The 22,373-nt window shown below is 39.3% G+C and overlaps 1 pseudogene across 1 annotated transcript; it reads right to left on the reverse strand.

The window, feature by feature from the left end:
• Nucleotides 1-1,652: 1,652 nt before the first annotated feature.
• LOC308255941 (ADP-ribosylation factor 5-like) lies at nt 1,653-2,350 on the reverse strand (annotated as a pseudogene). Its single transcript has one exon. The product of its transcript is annotated as an ADP-ribosylation factor 5-like (transcript).
• Between the last annotated feature and the right edge of the window lie 20,023 nt (nt 2,351-22,373).

A 22,373-nucleotide genomic window follows, 5' to 3' on the forward strand; every position in this document is an offset into this window, starting at 1 on the left:
TAGATGAAAAAAACAAGTCAAACTGAAAACTCTACACTCCTTGTGGAAGACTTCTTCCAATAACTGATAGAATACACTGAAAAAATTCAGAATAAATACAGAATATCTGAACCAAATTCAGCTAATTTACACACATACACACATAAGCACACACACACATCCACATGCACACAATTGTATATGTGTGTAGAAATAAGTGAAAGAGAAGTGAAGGAAACAGGAAAAATTAAAAATCAAACATTTGGTTCTTTAAAAATATTAATACAATAGGGGCCAAGTGCACAATTCGTGCACCTTGAAAGGAAATGTGGACCATGACAGTGGGCACAATGGTGGGTCTCGGCTCATCCTCAGTGCCCCCGCCAGGCCCCTCCTGCCACAGCCCCCGGTCCCTTATCTGCCAGCAATGTGTGTGAGAGGCAGCTGCCGGCCCTGATCGCCCCTCAGGAGCAGGGGGAGGTGGAGAAGCCCTGAGGGGCGATTGAGGTCGGCAGTCACTGCTTGCACGCAAGCAATCGGGGCCGGCACCAGGCGCTGGTAGTGGATGTGAGCGGTGGCTCCGGGGCTGGCAATGGGTGTGAGCGGGGCAGGCGCTGGAAGCAGGTGTGAGCACCTGGTGGGACCACGGTGCATGGGAGCAAAGAATTTGCAGTAACCACCAGAGGCTCGCCCTGATGACAGCGACCAGCGCCCCGCCTTGGTCTGGCACCCCTGCTCACCTGCTCCACCTTCCTGCTGCGGCTGATGCCTGCCATGTTCCACGCTCTGCCGCCTGCTGCCGATGCCTGCCATGTTCCGCACGTGCCCCCTCTTGGTCATAGCAACCGGTTGTTTGGTTGTTCCGCTGTTCGGTCTATTTGCATATTAGGGTTTTATATAGAGAGATTTTAATACCTAATAAGACTAAAATGTAAAGGAAACACATGATATCAATATGAGGCATAAAATGGAAGGGTCACAACAGATCATATTGATATTGAAAAGATAAAAAGAGAATATTACCTAAAACTTTATGCCAATAACTGAAAATTTAGATGTGGATAACTCTAAATCTGAAATGTATCAAAACTAATATAAGAAGAAATGTTTTAAAAATCTGATTAGGTTATTGTGGAGATAGATTTCATTTACATCTGGCTTTGAAACAATATCTCTGGGGATGCCTGATGTCTAGCTTTTGACTGTTTTCCAACACAGGCAATGGAATTTACAAAGTGCCATAAAAGTCCAAAACTCCTCTGATACCCACAATGTTATCTCTTTTCTCCTTCTTCTTCTTCTTCTTCTTCTTCTTCTTCTTCTTCTTCTTCTTCTTCTTCTCCTCCTCCTCCTCCTCCTCCTCCTCCTCCTCCTCCTCCTCCTCCTCCTCCTCCTCCTCCTTCTTCTCCTCCTTCTTCTTCTTCTTCTTCCAAACCACAGCAAATTTATTACTCACTATCCAGTGCCATATCTTAGCACCACCTGGAGCCCTCCCCTCCCCTCCTCACCTGACCCCAAGGGTATGCCCAAAATGGAACAAACAAAAGTAAACCCAGGTCCCTGCTCCTCCTCTGGAAGATAGGGTCTCGGCCCTGGAAGCCCCTTCCACAGGTCTCAGCAGTCAGGGGACCTGTTGCCTTCGTTTCTCTTGCCCCTGTGCCCAGAGAGCAAGGCTACAGGCTCCAACAACAGAGAGAACATGCAGGCAGGAGGGGCAGGAGCAGAGACCAGTGTCTGTTGGAGGAGAAAAAGGAGGGAAGGGTACTGCCTGAGGAGTCGGGGGTCTGGTCATCTGCGGGATACACATGGGGGCTTCCCGGCAGCAGGGGCCGACCCCTGATTGGTTGGCACTTTGACAGCTCTTGGGACAGCCAGTCCAGCCCATCTTATAGGCCTGTTCCTTGGATGGCACAGGTGGCCTGGATGTACCACGTGCAACTGCGCAAGTGCTGCAGGCCCAGCTTGTCTGTCAGCTCGCTCACGGGCATGGCATTGGGCATATCCTGCTTGCTGGGAAAAACCAGCAGCACCGCATCCCATAGCTCCTCCTCCTGCAGCATCTTCTGAAGTTCATCAGCCGACCCTGGACCCGCTCCCGGTCATTACTGTCCACCACGAAGATGAGACCCTGAGTGTTCTGAAAGTAGTGCCCCCACAGAGGCCAAATCTTTTCCTGGCCTCCCACGTCCCAGACTGTGAAACAGATGTTCTTGTATTCCACTGTTTCCACATTGAAGCCTATGGTGGTGACAATCTCCTCCAACTTCAGTTTGTACAGGATTGTGGTCTTGCCAGCTGCGTTCAAGCCAACCATGAGGATCCGCATCTTCCCGAAGATCCGAGAAAAGAGTGCGGACACGGTGAGGCCCATGATGGGGCCCGGGGGAGGGGGAATGGACACGGACACGGAGGTGCGGGCTGGAACCGGCGGTCGTGATGGGGTGGGGGGTGGGTGAGGATGGGGCTTGGCAGCAGCAGGAGGAGGAGTTGCCGCCACTGCCTCCGTGAGTCCAGTCTCCGTGGGCCCAGTCTCTTTACTTCTGATCTGCAATAGCCTATAACCAACTTGACAAGATTGACTCAATTATATAGAGAGATGCTGAGAGTTTGTTTGGTGAGCTCTCCCAAGCCAAGATCCCTTACCCAGATAGGAAAATTCAGACTGTGAACACAGCATGACGCACATGAACACTGGATCCAAGGGTTGCTTATGCATGGGGTGTTCCTCAGACTCCCTATGCATGCCTGTATGCTCTTTCTCTTGATGCATCATATTCCTTGCCTCAATCTCTATATGTCTTCCAAGTCTTTTCCAATATCTAAACTTGGGAAAAAATACACCTAGCTATTGTAAAGAAATCAAATTTGTAACTAAACCTTTCCAAAATATGTAATATGACACACACATACACACACACAAAAGAAATGAACCACAATACACCTCCAGATTCAGGAAGATTTGCTTGTGCATTCTTCCCAATATTCAAGGAAGACAGAGCTCAATCTTAAGTAAACCTTTTCCGGAAAAAAAAAAAAAAGAGGAAAAACTTCTTGAGTCATTTTTATGGATTCAGCTTAAGTATTGTACTAAAAACTGGTAAAGATACTAAGAACTATAGATATAAAATTCCTAAATAAAAGTGTCAACTAAGCAAACCAACCAAAATAAAAAAGAACAATGCATCCCAACCATGTTTATATTTGGAACCGAAAGGTGGATGTTTGGCATTTAAATATAAAAAATGTGATTTTTCACATGAGCAGGAAGAAGTAGAAAAACATGAACAACTCAATAGATGCTGAAAATAATCATTTGATATAAAACAGTTTCTTAATATGATTAAGTGTCTAAAATAAATGCAAGTGTATAATTCATAATGGGGAATAATTGAGAACTTTTCTTCTGAGCTCTTTAATAGCTCTTTCCCTTTGTATCAAGCATTTTGTGTCCTTAGCAGCAGTGCCTACCACATGGAATAAGCTCAATAATTGTTAGCTCTGCATCTGTTATTTTTGATAGAATAAATTATTTTTATTATGTGATGGAAGTGAAAATGGTCCATCATGTTGTTAGTAGGCCCTTATTACTTCATTTTAGATTTCAATATTCAGGAATATATTTCTATCCTTATAACTCTTTACCAAAATAATCTTGTCCAGAAACTTTCTATGAAATGTGGTCCCTTCATTTATTTTTTAAAGATGTACTTTGGAATTGGTATTCTTATAAACTCTTCACAATCAAATCATATGCATTCTCTTGTACTATATAACCACAGGAACTTTCTAATCAATTTACACTATTGCTATATTCACCTTGACCCTCTGTCCAACCCCTACAAATCCTTGACCTTTACTAACGTCGCCCGGTAACTCCCTGAAATGCAGTGTCCTCCTGGTCTCCTCTGCTTGATGCTTATAAATTCTTAAAGTTCCAGATCAAGCTCCATCTACACAGTAATACCCTCTCTAACTCCTGTTACACATTCAGACCTTGCTGTTGTCAAAACTGAAGGCAATTTATCTCTACTTTGCACCTACCATAAGCTTTTCCATATTGCGCATTTGCATACTGATGGGTTATGACTACAACTTCATTAAAAGCTTCTAAAGCCCAAGATCATGACTCTAATTTTATTATCTCCCAAGACACATATCCTATTTCGGTCTGGTACATATTGACTGGTTGATTTTTAAATGGTTCTCTAATAATAAATACATTTCTATTTTCATAAGGCCAGGACTAGGATGAAGTGAATGAGGTACTTGCTTTGGGCACAAAGTTAAGAAGGACACCAAAAAATATCCTCATAATTTAGATAAATAATAAATGCAATATACATTTAAAAAACAATTAATGCAATAATTCATGATGAACAAAATGTGAAATTTTAAGTGAAGATAGTATTAGTATTAATGATTTTGCCTCAGGGCCCAGTATTGCTCAGTACAGCAATGCTTATTTATAATCCAAAAAAAAATTATACACCTGGGGTCTTTTTGTCATTCTTTCAGTCTATTGGTAACTGTAAGCTCAAAACTAAAATGTCAGAATGACACCAGCAATCCTATGGAACGTGTAGTTAAATTTAATTTTAAATACTTTATATTTTTTGAAATAAGTTGTAGTGGTCAGAGCTCATGTGTTAAAATCAAATTCAGAATTAATTCACAAATGAATTAAAAGATATCCTGTTTTGTGAATCAAAAGAATTAATATTGTTAAAATGTCCATATTACTCAAAGCCATCTATAGAATCAATGCAATTCCTATCAAAATTCCAATGGCATTCTTTCATAGAAATAGAAAAATATCATATGGAACCACAAAATAAAAATAGACAAAGTAATCCTAAAAAAGAAGAAGAAATCTGGAGGCCTCAAACTTCCTGATTTCAAACTATCCTACAAAGTTACAGTGTTAGAAACTGTATGGCACTGACAATGAACAGACACATAGAGTGATAGAATCAATCTGGAAGTAAACTTCTTAGTTTGGAAGTAAACCCATGCATATATGGTCAAGTAATATTTAACAAGAAAGATGAGAATACTGAATATGGAAAAATAGTCTCAATAAATAGTGTTGGGGAAACTGAATATCCTATATAATAAAAGGCCAACATGCAAATCGACCAAACAGCGGAACGACCCATTGTATGACACACACTGACCACCAGGGGGCAGAAGCTCAATGCAGGAGCTGCCTCCTGGTGGTCACTGTGCTCCCAGAAGCCGGGCTCACAGCTGGCGGGTGCAGCAGTGGTAGCGGGACCCTCTCCTGCCTCCGTAGCAGCACTAAGGATGTCCAACTGCTGCCTAAGCCATCAATCAGACATCCCCTGAGGGCTCCTGGACTGCAAGAGGGCATAGGCTGGGCTGAGGGCCTCCCCCCCACCACCCGAGAGCATGAATTTCATGCACTGGGCCTCTAGTTCACATATAAAACAGTAAAATTGGACCTCTATCTTACACCATTCACAAGTATTACAAAGTGGATTAAATACTTAAATGTCAGATATGAAAATGTAAAACTCCCATAAGAAAATATAGGCAAACACTTCTTGACTTTTGGCCTTGGCAATGAGTGTTGAGGTATAACATCAAAGCGAAGCAGCAAAAGAAAAATAAGCAAGTGAGATGACACCAAACTGAAAAGCTTCTGCAGAGAAAAGCAAGCAATTGACAGAACAAAGAGGCAATCTATCACCTATCAGATAAAGGTGATATAATATAAAAAATAGTGTGTGAGGAGCTCATACAACTCAATAGCAAAAACAAACAAACAACAAATTCCATATATATCCCACTTTAAAAATGGGCAAAGGACCTGAATAGATACTTTTCCAAATAAGAAATAGAAATGGCTAGTAGGTACATGAAAAGATGCAGAACATCACTAAATTTCAGGGAAATGCAAATCAAAACCACAATGAAATATCCCCTCCCATTGGTTAGAATGGGTACCATCAAACAAAAGAAGGGACAAGTGTCAGAGAGGCTTGTGTGAGAAAGGGGAACCTTTGCATACTGTTGATGGGAATGTAAGTTGGTACAGCCACTATGGAAGGGGTATGGAGGTTTCTCAATAGATTAAAACTAGAACTACCATAAGATCAGCAATCCCACTTCTGGGTATTTAGCCAAAGGGAATGAAATCACTGTCTCAAAGAGGTTTCTGCAGTCCTGTGTTCATTGCAGCATCATTCACAACAGCTAAGACATGAAAACAATCTAAGTTTCCATCCAAGAATAAATAAATTAAAAAGATGTGAGGAAAAAATATATATTTTAGATACATACAATTTGGCCATAAAAAAGAAAAAATCCTGCTATTTGTGATTTTGAATGAATCATGAGGGCATTATGTTAAGTGAAACAAGTCACACAGAGACAGACAAATACTATATGATCTTATTTAGTGGGATCTAAAAAAAGCCAAACTCAAAGAAACAGAGTAGAATGGTGATTGCCAGGGGCTGGGGAGTATTATATAATTCAAAGCTGCTTGGAGATAAAATCTTCAATGTTATTACCACAAAAAATGTAATTATGTGAGGTGATGGATGTGTTAACTAATCTTATTGTACTAATCATTCACAATATAATTGTGCAGGAAATCATCACATTGGACAAAACGGTATGTCAATCATGTCAGTAAAGCCAGAAAAAATATATTTCTGCTTGGAGATTATCCTTAACTCCTCCAAGAAGAATTACTGCAAACACAAATCTGGGGCCACTATGTTCATTTTAATTGTTTCACTTCTCAATATTCTGCAGTCAACAGCTTACATACTTGACTCTTCCATGAGCTTTTCACTTCTCAGAAACTGTTTCTCATTTTTACTCCTTTGATTTCTGTGTTGCCTTCCATATCATCTAGGTCATAACAGGAATTCAGTATTTGCAGACTGCAATCAATTGGTATTGTAAATAAGCTCTCAGCATAAGCGATAGAGCATAAGCTGTAATTAAAAGATTGATAAACAGTGCAGACTAGAAAAAAATTATGCCAGAATCACCATCATGTGTAATACACAATGCCACATATTTTTCTCATAAAAAAATTTTTGCTTTTTTTTAATGTAGGTACTAGGAGTCCAGTGCATGATTTTGTGCACCTTGAAAGGAACTGTGGGCTGCAAGACTGTGGTGGGCACAAGAGCAGGTCTCGGCCCATTCTCCATGCCCCCACCAGGCCCCTCCCACTGCAGCTCCCAGTCCCCTGTCTGCCAGCAGCCCCGCTACTGCTGCCACCACTTCCATGCACTGACAGTGCCGGCCCTGCTCACACCCCAACTTCTCTTTCAGGTAATTGTCAGCAACACAGCAGTAAATATCAACACAAAGCAGATTATTATTGTAGATCACACAGGGAGAACAAAGGGTAAAATATTTAACTGCAGCAGTGTTTGACTATATTCTGTGCAGTGAAAAAACCTGAAGTCATTTTCAAGGTCCACCATTTCTTACTTCTTTTCAGTCAGGTCAAGTTTCTAAGCTTTCTATATCTCCATTTTCCAGAGCCAGCAGCAGGTGCGAGTGGGGCCAGTGCCGTCAGTGAGTGTGAGCGGCGGCTGCTGCCCTGATCACCCCTCAGGAGCAGGGGGAGGTGGAGGAGCAGGGGGAGGTGGAGAAGCCCTGAGGGGCGATCAGGGCCAGCAGCATCCGCTCACACCTGCTGATGGCGCTGAGTGATTGGTGCCAGTGCTGGGCTCCGGCAGTGGATACAAGTGCCAGGTGGGACCATGGCATGCAGGAGCAAAGAATTTTCAGTAACCACTAGAGGCTCGCTCTGATGACAGTGACCAGCGCACTGCCGTGGTCTGGCGCTCCCACTCACCAGCTCCACCATCCCGCTGCAACCAATGCCCACCATGTTCTGCGCACACACCCTGGTGGTCAGCGCATATCATAGTGACTGGTTGTTCCACTGTTTGGTCTATTTGCATATTAGGGTTTTATATATGTAGATAATCGGCATACACCATTATATTAGTTTCATGTGTCCAACATAATGGCTCTATCTCTATATATAAAAGGCTAATATGCTAAGGTCCAGCCATCCAACCAGTCACTCTGACACACACTGACCACCAGGGGGCAGACACTCAACACAGGAGCTGCCATGACATTCACTGGCCATTTACAAAGAAACAGCACCATGGACCTGATGCCCACAAAGCAACCCTCAGCTTCCCCCAAGTGGGACACAGGCCCCACCACCAGCCTGGAGAGACAGCCCACCAAATTACAGCCAATGCTGCTGAGACCCCATAGCGCAAAATGCAGCCCACAGCCCAGCCCAGCCCAGAAATGGTGGCTGTGGGCACTGGGTAATGACATCACGTAGCAACACCCAGCTTCCTCTCCCTAGCGACTAGCCTCCTTGGAATTTCTTTTTTTCTTTTTTCTTTTAAAATATATTTTATTGCTTTTTCACAGAGAGGAAGGGAGAGGGATAGAGAGTTAGAAACATCGATGAGAGAGAAACATCGATCAGCTGCCTCCTGCACACCTCCTACTGGGTATGTGCCCACAACCAAGGTACATGCCCTTGACCGGAATTGAACCTGGGACCTTTCAGTCCGCAACCGACGCTCTATCCACTGAGTCAAACCGGTTAGGGCTCCTTGGAATTTCTTTAGGCCAGGAACATGACTTGCTTTATAGCCAGGTGGGAACATTTTACACTGTAACTAAATGCCTGTGAAGTGTTTTCCCGTGCCTCATCTCATTTGATCCTCACAGAAGTCCTGGAGTAGGTATATAGGAGATTCGGTAGAATCCTATTTTCTTTTCACTAGCTGGAAAATGGAGATATAGAAAGCTTAGAAACTTGACCTGACTGAAAAGAAGTAAGAAATGGTGGACCTTGAAAATGACTTCAGGTTTTTTCACTTCACAGAATATAGTCAAACACTGCTGCAGTTAAATATTTTACCCTTTGTTCTCCCTGCGTGATCTACAATAATAATCTGCTTTGTGTTGATATTTACTGCTGTGTTGTTGACAATTACTTGAAAGAGAAGTTGAGGTGCTTCACTGGGCTGGAAAAAGTTTAGCTAAATCAGAAAGCATGTCTAATTAAGCTTCTCTATACATAAAAGTCTAAGTTGACTCGTACATGTGTGATACATATAAACCTCTTGCTGACGCCAACCATATGCCCGTTTTGATCTGTCATTGTTGATTGTGAATTTGGTTGACACTTCTATTATAGAGAAAAGGCGAATAGCAATATTAAAATATTTCTTCTAATTAATTTCCTTTCAAAGTGCACAAATTTGTGCACAGGTCCACTAGTATTTGTATATATTGCAAAATGATCATCACAATAAGTTTAAATAACATCTGTCACCATACATAGTTGCAGATATTTTTTTCATCACCACTCATACCTTGACTGGCAGGGTTACCTAGAATGTTGTTTTACTTCGTAATAGAGCATTGATTCCTTATCTAATTCAGTTCCTCTAAGAATACACATTTTTATTATCTCTGAGGTATTAAAAAAATACCAAAATAATCCAAAATAAATGAACCTTCGTTTAGCAGTGCTAAGTCGATTCAAAGTGGTAGCATCTAAAGGTAGAGGAGGCAGAGTAATAAAGGCAATTCGGAGACCAACAGAATGTTTTCTATTTTTCCTCTTTCAACTTTCTATATTCATTGTTCGCCCCCTGTGAGCTCAAGAGTCACATGAAATAATTCTCCACTGTTTTTTCTACTCTGCTATTAAGTTTAGTTCTGGATTTTTGCATGTGTGCTCCATGTTTGAATTCAGTTTAAAAAGGGAACTGCTATTTTTGTTTTTATTCTATTTTTATATACAAAACTCACCTGACAGTGTTATATTCATGACTTGTAAAACAAAAGCATACACTTCACGTTGTAAATATTTTGATGCATTTCTTAAATATTTTATCTGTGAATTTGGAGGCTTTATTTAATTTCTTAATTGGAGAAGTCAGTGAAAACGTGCCAATTTGTAATGCTGATTAGTACAATACTGATATTTCAGCTCTTGTTACCAGTTGCCTTTTCTTTTATCAAATGCTCATGTGTGACCAGAAATTGAAACATACCAAAGGACAACAGAGCGTAAGCACACTTTTGAAGCAGCAGGAGTTGATTCTGCAAGTGCTGTGTGCATAGCAAGTCAAGGCCTCAATATGTTCAGAGCGACTTCATCAAGCAAATACATTTACAAAGCATTGGAGCCAGCGGGTTGGCTCTTTCTATATGAGATGTCTGAATTATGTTGACAATCTAATAATGCGGCTGAGTAGCTAAAGGCTGATGCAGGCCTTCAGGAGTTAGTAATGTTGCTGCAACATTTTACAACATTAATGGCATCATGGAGATAAATGAGAGTAATATGGTTTGAAAATGATCATCTCTCTTGTTTTAAAGAAAGATTTAAAATGTATAAATATTCCATATTTATATGCATATGCCCCATCATTCACATTACATGTCTTAGCACACTGAGTATTGCATATAAAGTAGAAGAAACCCATAGTGGCATAAATAAATATGAAAAAGCTGTGAAATTCAGCTTAGTGTTTTCTTAAAAAGGCTAATTAAGGTATAATTAATAATAAAGATAGATTTGAAATTCTAATATGATTTTTAAGAGAGAAGAGAGTGCACATCTTTTTTTCCAAACAATTTGAAAAATCCATAAAATAATATATGAAAAATTAATGAAGTATGGATAAACACATCAACTGAGATGATATATGTAATAAGATGCTTTATAACTATATGTGAAGATGAATTAAATATAGTCAAAATACTGCTCAGTACAGCACTTCAAACAAAGGGTAGATGAGTTTATTTCTTTTCAATTTTAAACAGTAACTTACATTAAATTAAAGGCGGCTTGGTATGACGGAAGTTAGAGACTATTATGAAGTGTTTTGTATTCAAAATGATTTTCTAAACATTGAAATACTTTTAATATCTATGAAGAAAAATTTCAGTTAGAAATAACATAATGAATGTTATATTTCTTGACACTCAATCCATTTTAACAAATTGCTAATATATTCATTGAAGGAGCTTAGCTTCCGAATAGTTACTTTAACTTCACATTGACTGCAAGGGAAAGTCTAAGAGGACAAATATAGAAAAACATTGTTAGGGCACGAGTTAAAGTGCCATCTTTTTCTTTTCAGTTGATAATAAAGAAAGGGTTAACTTGACCATTTATTTTCAGCATCTCCTATCTCTTTGTTTCAGAGGCAAGAAAAAAATACATACTAGGTGTACCAGTTAATAATGTGGATTTTTTTTAATAGGTGGAGTTACACATATGTTGATATATTTGCGATTTGATATGTATGCTATTTTGTTGTATTGACAGCAAGCTTCAAAATTTCATATGTCAAATTTGCCGAAGGTGTTAATATCATAGATATTTTTACGCTTAAAAATGTCAAATTTTGTGCCAAAAAAAGAGCATTTGTGGGAAGTTTTAATTCATTACTTTATTTTGAAGAAAAGTGCTGCTAAAAGTTAATGTATACTTCAGGAAGCTTATGGTGAACATGCTCCATCTCAAGGTACTAGTGAACACTGGTTTAAACGCTTTAAAAGTGATGATTTCGACATGAAAGACAAAGAACGTCCAGGTCAATCGAAAAAGTTTAAAGACCAACAATTACAAGCATTATTGGAGGAAGATGCATGTCAAACTAAAAACAACTTGCAGAAAGATTATATGTTACTCAGCAATTTCCGATCATTTACAAGCAATGGGAAAGATTTTAAAGGAAGGAAAATGGGTGCCACATCAAGTGAATGAAAGACAAATGGAAAACCAAAAAGTCATCAGTAAAATGTTGCTTCAATGGCATGAAAGAAAGTCTTTTTTTTTGCAACGAATTGTGACTGATGATGAAAAGTGGATTTATTTTGAGAATTCCAAATGCACAAAATCATGGGTTGATCCAGGTCAACCATCAACATCGACTGCAAGGCCAAATCACTTCGGAAATAAGACAATGCTCTGCGTTTGGTGGGATCATGAAGGTGTGGTGTATTATGAGCTTCTAAAACCAGGTGAAACCATTAATACTGATAACTACCTACAACAAATTATCAGTTTGAACCACGTTTTGATCATGAAATGACCAGAATGTGCCAGAAGACACTGCAAAGTAATTTTGCTTCATGATGATGTACCATCACACACTTCAAAACCAATTAAAGACACATTAAAAGATCTTGCCTGGGAAATGTTAACTCACCCACTATATTCACCAGACCTTGTTGTTCTGATCGATGGCACACACACTTTCTGAGCAGCACTTCAAAATGTACGAAGAAGTGGAAAATTGGGTCTCTGAATGGTTTGCCTCAAAACAAGAAAAGTTCTATTGGGACAGTACCCACAAATTACCTGAAAGATGGGGGAAATGTGTAGCTAGCGATGGACATTACTTTGAATAAAGCACGTTTGATGTTTCTCTTGAAATTATTGAGTTTTCTTTGATTACAAAATCTGCATTATTAACCGGTACACCTACTATGTCCAAGGGAAAATTAAGACTGAAAGTAATAAGCCCCAACAGACAGCACCCCAGTGATTTAATGCTGATGAAAGAGTTGGCTGAGAAAAGGAGGGATTCCTGTGACAACTTAGCTCTGCATATAGCACCCTGCAGGAGTCGGGAAGCAGGCTGCAGCACCTAGCATGCCTTGGACATTCTGTGAAAACCTGCCAAGCAGCAAGTGCATTATAATTTATTCGAGTCAAGCAGAAGGACACAGAGTAACCTGGCTCAGTGAGCTTTGTCTCACTCTCCATACATTCGACCATTCGACAATAGCTATTCGGCCCCGTTTGATGGGAAAGCATTTTGGGCATCTCTGTTTCATTTTTGCCCTTCACTTTCCCACTCACATTTGAATTTTCCTATTACCAATGTGCTTTGGATAAAGTCAACATAAATTCTACTATAAAATATCCATATACAAACTCTAGGAAGAATATATTCCCTGGCTTATCTTTTTGGGTGTAAAGAGCATTCCAAATTTTAAGGAACTAGGATGCCACTGTGCTATACCTCAGAATGGGCATCAAGTTCTATTTGGCATGAAATGTGCCGATTCAATCTATTTGGGAAAGAAAAGGAGGCAGTATCTAGCAATTTGAGGGTGAAGAGCATAAAATCATTTAATATTTGAAATGTATGCAAAGGGTTATATTCTAAGTATAAATTTTAATGTTACATAAGCTACTTTTCATTTTTTATTACCTCAATAATCAGAGATGCTCATTTTGGAAATTTGAATTTCACAAAAACACATTCTATACATATTATGTATTCTATTAACTATGTATTCTTTTGAATTTTAATGAAATAAGGAGGGAAGGAAGAAAGAAGGAAAAAAGAAAAGGAGAAAGAAAGAGAGGAGGGGAAGAAGAAAATGTAACTTTTAGTATTCCTTTTCCACAGTGAACTTCATATAAGGCAAAATATTTCATTACATGGTCGGGTGACATAGTATAATCAAATCTAGAATAAAATTTAAGCAATCTCAATTCCTTTTTGTCAAAGCCACCATTTTTTTCCTTAAAAATTCTTGTGAGGATATTATCTTTATGAGAAAAAAGAGAAAAATCTTTCTGAGTCAGACCTCGCTCTGCTTTTTATGTTTCAACTTTGTGTAACATCTTTTATTGTAGCTGAGAGAGTATATCAGGCATCATATTAAATCTTTTGAAGGTATTAAAACAGGGCTGTGTAGCCATATCTTTGATATGAACTATGGCGTTAGGCCTTCTTTAACTTCAAGCATCCTTTACTGGTTTGGAGACAAGGGGTAAGTAAGAGTTTATTCTCCAACACAATGATTTATGGCTCCTCTGCAACTTTTTAAAATGATCCTTGCAATCTTAACAGTTTCTTTCGTAGCTGATCTCCCTCCAAAAGGTCTTTATCATATGTAGTTAGAAATATCCAACTGACACTTTCAATATTCTGTCTGATGTCTTTGGGAGAAAACTCCACGTTTATTAGGTACATTTTCTACCTGTCATCACAGGTTCCAGTTCTTCCAATTGTTTCACTACATAAATAAGTTGTCATTTTTTCTCCTTTACAGAATAATTGCACACCATTGCCCCAGCCTTCTCTAACAGTGTGTTGGTAATTTTTCATTTTTTGATTATTACCCAATTCTAATAGCAGTGCCATTTATGTTTTAGGTTTTATAAAGATAACACCTATTTCTAGGCAACAATTCCTGTGAAGCAGCATTTTTTCTTTGTAAAAAAAAAAACAATCCTAAAATTTAGTCACCTACAAGAGCAATATTCTATCGGGGTTTATTTATATAAGATAATCTGTGGTTGCTCTGGCTTGCTCAGCTTTGCCGCTCTCTGCTGGGCTTGCTCTAAGGTGAATGAATGAGTTTGGGCAGGCTGGTGGATTTAAGTGGCCAGATTATTATGACCACCCCATCAGTACTTCGTTGGGCCACCTTTTGCCTTTGATACTGCGGCAATTCTTCTTGGCATTGACTCCACGAGATGTTGAAAGGTGATGCGATGAATCTGACACCATGCCTGATGAATAGCACTGTCCAGTTCTGTGAGATTTGATGGTTGTGGAACCAGTTGCCACAAATGTTCAATTGGATTGAGATCTGGTGATTGTGGGGACCACCTAAGCAAGGTAAAGTCTCCCTCATGTTCTTAAAACCACTCCTGCACAATACGAGCACCATGGCATGGCTCATTGTCTTGTTGGAAGAAGCCATCTCCATTGGGATATGCCATCAACATGATAGGATGAATTTGATCAGCAACGATACTTAGGTATGTTGTGCTGTTCAGACATTGTTTCACACGAATTAAAGGGCCCAAATCATGCCAGGAAAACATGCCCCAAACCATAATTTGCCTACAAACGTCAGGTGGTCATAATAATCTGGCCACTCAGTGTATATTCCACATAGTCTCTCAGTTTCTAGATGCCTAGCCTGGCCTGATTAATGTTTGTCTTATGGTTCAATAGAGCAGTAACGGGGTGAGCGCTCATGTCCAAACACTTTGCAAGCCTCTGTGTGCATCACAGCTGGCGCAGTCATTGCATGTGGGCCATGACATAGCCAACCTGGATTCAGAGGGTGGAGATATATGTTACCTTTTTTGATGGGAAGGGAAAACTTCCCATACTATCGTATGGTTCTGCTTGCTTTGTTGTACTTCTGGCATCAGGTAGGGCTAGCCCAGTGGTCGGCAAACTCATTAGTCAACATTATTTCCATTTGCATTCTTATACTTCTGTCATTAGGAGAAAAGCTTTTCCCATGTAGTTTCTGCCCCCTGAGCTTGGATGCCAAAATGATAACACTTGGAGCACATCTCACCCAGCATGTAGTAGGGATCAGTCCAGTTCTGCAGCTTGAAGCAGAACACCCAGCTGAGTCCATTCTACATCACCAACCAGACCAGACACACACATGTCAGTGAGAATCAGTTATTGCTATTCCAGGCCACTGAATTCAGAGTGTTTTTTAATGAAGCAATAGATGACTAATACATGCACTTTGATAACCAGGAAGAAAAACGGAAGATGTGACCTGTACTAGCTGGGTTTGTTTCCTTAAATGAACTGAGAATGTTCATAATGTCTACCTAATTATCTATCTATATGAACCAATATATTTTCTTTTCATGCTTCAATGATAAGAATTGCATATTGTGTCAGAAATAAATGGAATCAATCTGTTTGCATTGCCATAACTTTTTGTGATAAATGAGGAACCTGTGGCCAAAATGTTATTATTCTTTCTTTCCTTTTTTTTTTTTTTTTGATGAGTGGGATATCGCCAAGGAGTTCTAAAATTATCAGCCTAATATCTGTACCATAAGGTACCTGCCAATGATGGCAAGGATACATCTAAAAGCTAATGGGGCAGTTTGAGCCCAATTTCTTAAAATAATTTTTTTGTTCTTTTTACTGATTTCAGAGAGGAAGGGAGAGGGAGAGAGAGAGATAGAAACATCAATGATGAGAATGAATTATTGATTGGCTGCCTCCTGCACACCCCCCACTGGGGGTTGAGCCTGCAACCCAGGCATGTATCCAGGGTCCTTCAGTCCACAAGCTGATGCTCTATCCACTGAGCCAAACCAGCTAGGGCTGAGCCCAATTTTTAAAAGTCTTTATTTTTTTTAATTCAATCTGTACATGATGATTTTTGTCTAAATGTTTGTTTTAGTCTTCTTGTTTGCATATTTTTCAGTTGGGGGACTGAGTGAAAAAGGTGAAGGGATTAAGCAATAAACAACAACACCAAAATAAACAGCTCATAGATGCAGACAACAGTATGGTGATTACCAGTGTGGGAGTGGAGGGAGGTAGAAGAGGATAAAGGAGGGAAAATGGTGATAGAAGGATACTTGACTTGGGGTGGTGAACAGACAATGCAATATACAGGTTATGGAATAAAGAATTGTACACCTGAAATCAATATAATTTTGTTAACCAATATCACCCTAATAAATTCAATTAAAAAAGAAAAAGAATAACTTTTAGTAAAGTCTAAACAACTGCCCCCCCACACAAACACACACAATACACACACACTGGGCACTCACTCACACAGGAAGATATTTTTCTCTAGGGCAATGTTTAACCCTCAGAGATTAGTGAGGGGAGAAGCCTCTCCCTCAGTTCTTATACTAGATTTACAATCCACTGGTTGATGCCTGCAGTCCATGTGTTCTCAGTTATATTTTTCTATATCAAGACACACAGAACTGATTGCTTCCTTGAGTCTGTTGTTTTATTTACTCAGTGCCCTCCACCTTTATGTCTACGTATTCTCAAGATACAGTCATTGAAAACAGGGAATATATCATTTGAAATAATTGTTTCCCTATTTCCTACTAGAAAAACTGGTCTGTTATAAAGTCATTGGTGTGTGAACTTTCTCCAGTTTAAATGGGCCTCACTAACAGACTACAATTTTTTTATACTAACAGTATAGACCATTTATTTTTGGTGGAAATAGAGTTTAACAGAGTTTATTAAGTTGATGGTTTCAGGAATAAAAGGGACTCTTTTGGTGTTTGAAGATTCCTTTTTTCTAAAAATATATTTTTATTGATTTCAAAGGGGAAGGGAAAGGGAGAGAGAGATAGAAACATCAATGATGAGAGAATCATTGATTGGCTACTTCCTGCACCCCCCCCCCCCATTGGGGATAGAGCCTGCAACCCCGGCATGTGGCCTAGACCGGAATCGAACCCAGGACCCGTCAGTCTGCAGGTCAATGTTCTATCCACTGAGTCAAACTGGTTAGGGCAGGTTTGACCATTTCTTGAAGAATTCCTCCCTTTCCTCAGAATTAGGTCCTTCAGGTGTTAGTTACAGTGGAACACATGGGGTATGTGGCTCCATCAGCTGAATGGATGGTGACCTTTTCACAGCCATAACATAGATTGAGGGTACTGAAAGGAGTTTTTAGGGGTAAAATAGACAGGTTTAGGGAGTTTTAGGAATTAGTGGTGGGGGGCAGTCCATGGAGAGAACTGCAGGGGGACTGGGAGCTGCCAAAAGGCATACATTCACAGAATAAGGGGGCTGGGAACTGCCAAAAGGTATACATTTATAGAATAAGGGGAGAGGAAGCCATCATTCACAGAATAAAGGGGAAAGCCACAGGGAGTAGAAAAACAAAAGGGAGATAAAGAGGGTGATCCCAGGTGAGTTTGAGTCTTGAAGCTGCTATCCTAGTAGTGACCAATCAGAGGGGATATCAGGACCCAAAGAACCGAAGCCTTTATAAACTTTAGGGAAGAGGGACTTACTGGGTCTCTCTCTCTTCCCACGTGGGAGTTTGTGCTCATTTCCCAATAAATTTCCACATTGTCCTACACCACCTTTTGTGTGTGGCTTCATTCTTTGATTCCACCTGGTCAATGACCCAGGAAACCACCTTTGCATCCTGCTTGGAGGAAAATAACGCATTTTGGTTTAATTTTCTGCATTTTAGTACTAAACACTCATCTTTGGTTTTTGGAAATATGCTAGCTCCTAGGTTTTATCATTTACTTTGGTAGGGAATTCAGGTATTGATAAGACAGTGGGTACATTTTATTTTCTTTGGGTGTTTTATATATATTTCTTCTTTTATTCTGAAGGTCTTGCTCGAGCATTTATTTATGAAGGGAGAGAGTCAAACTTCAAAAGGTAGGAGGGAAGACTCGGAAGGCAAGCCTCTGAAGTTTTCTAGACGCAGTGCAACATCCCTGGAACACCTTGTTATTCCCGCCCTTGTGTAACTGCAGGTGCAAGCTGCTTTTGATTAAATAATTGGGTTCAAGACACTCGCAGGCACAAACATTCAATTACTGCTTCTTTTTTCTTTTTGATCCTCTGATCCACAAAAAGACATCTGGCTCAAACATGCCATTAGGAATAAAGGGAAGAAGATTGAACAATTGAATCAAATTGTTCTTTCAAAATTTCTTACGAATCTTCTTTACAACAAAGAAGAAATAGGAATCTGGCCTTGACAGACCTTCAGAGACAAAACCATGCACCTGAAATCAAACATGGAGCAATTCAAAACAACAGTTTTAATTTTCAAAGTGGTAGTTACACACTTTCATAAGAAATAAATTGGTGCTTTCATTTTTGTGATTAACACTGAAACAGAGAGAAATATCCAAACTGAAAGGAAATAGTGAAGAATAATCAAAGAGTTGTAGATGCTTTTCTTTATTCCCCCCGCCCCCTGCAAAATTGTGGTTAAAGCTGCTATATCATCAGCTTCCAATCTTAAAGAGAAAAATAAATTCTAAAGATGCACACTATTTTGAGGTTTGTTGAGTTGTGTATTCTGTACTCAATGCCAATTTTAAAATGCAGCTAACTGAGCAGGCAGATTGCATTTTCTGATGCTGTCAAAAATCCATTTTTATCTTCAAAATGACACATTTAAATGTGATAACTAGTGGTTAATATCAGCAGATGGAAATCATGTTTATTTTTCAACTTTTTACTATGATATATTATAATCTCACATCCAGATTTTCAGATATCTAGCATAATTTTCTTCTTTAAAATGTGCATCAATATATGTTTATATGACTGGTGATCATGTAGCAGGTCACAAATGTAACTTATTGTTTGTTACTGACCTGATTCCAATGATTTGTTTGTTTTGCAGTATTGTAAACATCACAATGCCCTTCCAACTTTACTCGATTCCTATTGTGTAACACACCCATTTAAACAATGCTATCACCTTATACTTCTAGGGGCCACTTTAGAATATTAGCATATCCTATGTAATAAAAGGCTAATATGCAAATTGTCCCCTTGGGAGTTTGACCCGGAGGCTGGGCATTTGATTGCTCGCTATGACGTGTGCTGACCACCAGGGGGCAGCGTGGAGCATGGTGGGCGACCAGTGGCGGCAGCGGGGTGCTGAGGGGGAGAGGGAAGGAGGAGGCAGGGAGGCCAGGAGGTGGCGAACCTGATTGGCCCTGATCACTGGCCAGGCCTACGGACCCTACCCATGCTCGCAGATTTCGTGCACCGGGCCTCTAGTAAGGAATAAGATTGTGAAAGATTGAGAAGCTGTATTTTGATATCCTAAACTCTGTAGCTCATTTTTCAATCTAACTTCAGGTAGTATAGAATGGTACTTCTGGAGGACTGTCTAGAGCAGCCTTGGGCAAACTATGGCACGCGGGCCAGATCCGGCTGTTCTATCCGGTTCTCTTGCTCTCCCTTCCGCTCCTTTACTTTGAATTTATATTAGTTCACACAAACACTCCATCCATACTTTTGTTCCTGCCCTCCGGTCCAGTTTAAGAACCCATTGTGGCCCTCGAGTCAAAAAGTTTGCCCACCCCTGGTCTAGAGTCAAGAATCAAATTACAAATGATGTAACTAGAAGTTAAAACTTTCTAGAGCAAGACTATTATTACTATAAAGTCTTAGTGAAAAGGAGCTTTAAGTGTAATTTTATTTTAAAAAATACACACACACACAAACATGTGCCCCCATTTCTTCATTTGAACAGAACTATTTGTTATGGCAAGAAACTTTTAGAGAATTCAGTAGGCTTTCTGCCATTGTGGTCAGATAAATGATGAATAAAATGCAAGGCAGGCTTCCTTAATAATTTATTGAGTCATGAGTTATGGTTTTGTTCAATTGAGAGTTATTAGATGGGTTTGCCTCAGGCAAAGAACATAGTGTATGGAAAAGGAAAATAGATTAAGCAAACATTCCATGAGTTTAATCATTTCAAACAGTGTACTGGATAAAAGCCCAAATGCATTTGTCATTAACTTAGGGGACAATTTTTACTTCCATACAACATAATCACAAGATGAGAATTGTCAAGAAAGCTCTGTAAATGGGATGCTCATTATGAATAGTTAGGATAAGTCATTACTTTCATTATTTCCTTGTGAATGAGGATAAGCAACAGTACAGAAGCAAAAACTAGTGACATATTTTTTCTTTTATAAAAAGTTAATACCTTTTTCTCTCCAATCACAAATTTATCCATTGACTCTCTCACTCATCCAACATATATTCATTGAGCACCATGTTTTTGCCAGAGACACTGTTCAGAACTCTTTCTGAAGAGTCGCTTTTAAATAAATTCATGGCGGTGGGCTCTTCTAAAGTAAAACCACCTTGCATGGGCTTTCCTGTACTAAGACACTTGCAAAATTGTACAGATTTGTCTAAAATAATAAAACCAATGTATGGGTAAAATTACAGCCTCAATCTTTATTTAATACCCTTTTACATTTTTTTGAGAACTGAGGATATATGTATTCTTGTAAAAAATAAAGAAATGCTCTGTTAATCATCTTGATATAATATTTAGTTAAGAGTATAAGTCAATGTTAAATCAACCTCTAATCAATACATATTTGGTTTTAGAATTTGGGGAAGTTTTTTCATGCTGCCTCAAGTTGTCCTTTGCCTGGTAACCCTGCATAAAATATATTGGTTCAGGCCAAAAATAAACAATAATAAAATCATAGTAGTCACATTACTTTCATATCCCTCTCTAATAAATCTCCAATCTAGGTCTCAATATCCTAGGATGTAGGAATCTCAAAGGAGGAATAGTATGGTCATATATTCTGATTGTAATGTTTCTCTGGAAGTGAGTTGTCCAAACAATGTGTCTCTTGAGGACTGAAGGTCAACCTCCTTCTGGCTTAGGAAGAAACATGACAAACATTTCAGCCACTGATCCCTAGGATTTAGGATAACCTAGTGAGTGATTATCCCATGTTGGTCAGATGCAGGTGCCTCTTGTCTGAGGCTATGAGTGAAATCTGGGTTCATTTATTGACCCAATCTAAGGTATCTACTCATTTCTACAGAGCATCACAAAGGAAACCTACAAAGGTTCTCACATGTTAAATACATATTTTTGTAAAAACTCCAATTCAATTGCTTCAAGTATTTTTAAAGTAATCCATTCCTTCTTTTGCTTTCAAGTGTTTATCACATATTTTGTGCAAGCGATTTTATGAGTTGCTGATGTATTGTAACTGAACAAACACTCAGTAGTTTCTACCCTGATAAGCATTATACTATGATAAAATGAAAAACAAATAGATAAATAAAATAAATTCTATAGTAGATTTAGCTGTGCTGTGGATAAACAGAAAACTGTCAAAGGGAATAGTGAGTCATGAGTAGCACAGTTGTACATTTAGATTTTTTTATATGAATTACATGAATGTTTTAGTGAAAATATGTTATTTGAACAAAGAACTAAGAAGAGTAAGGGCACAGAACTTCCTCTTTGGGAAGGGTGCTACAGGCAGAGGAAATAAACATAGTGTCTGACTTTAATTTAGAGATACTTTGGGGGAGCACAATCACCCTTCCAGGAAGAGAAAAGTACTTTTAAAGCAGGAATTTTAGGGGGACATAGGCAGGCTTAGGGATTTTTTAGAATTGGGGTCCATGGAAAAAACACAGGGCCCCAGACTGGGAGAAGGGACATATCCATAACACAAGGAAGCCAGATGCAGTTACATCTCCATAAGATAAGGAAGCCAGGTGCAGTTACATCTCCATAAAGCAGCAACAGTTGCATTTACATAAGACAAGGGAACTGGAAGTAGCCAAGAAAGGTCTATATTTACAAAATAAAGAGAAGGAAGCCCAAAGGGAATAGGAAAACAATAAGGAAGGTGGGGGGAGAACCTCACATGTTCCATGTGAGGTTCAACCTTTGAGCCCAGGAGTTACTGTAGTAACCAGTCTAAGGGAATAGTGACCAATCAGAGGGGATATCAAGGCACCAGGATCTGCAGCCTTTATAAGCCTTTGAGAAGAGGAATTCAGTGGGACCCTTACCCTTCCCTACTT

Source organism: Plecotus auritus (assembly GCF_963455305.1).
Source record: "Plecotus auritus genome assembly, chromosome: 8".
Lineage (NCBI taxonomy): Eukaryota > Metazoa > Chordata > Mammalia > Chiroptera > Vespertilionidae > Plecotus > Plecotus auritus.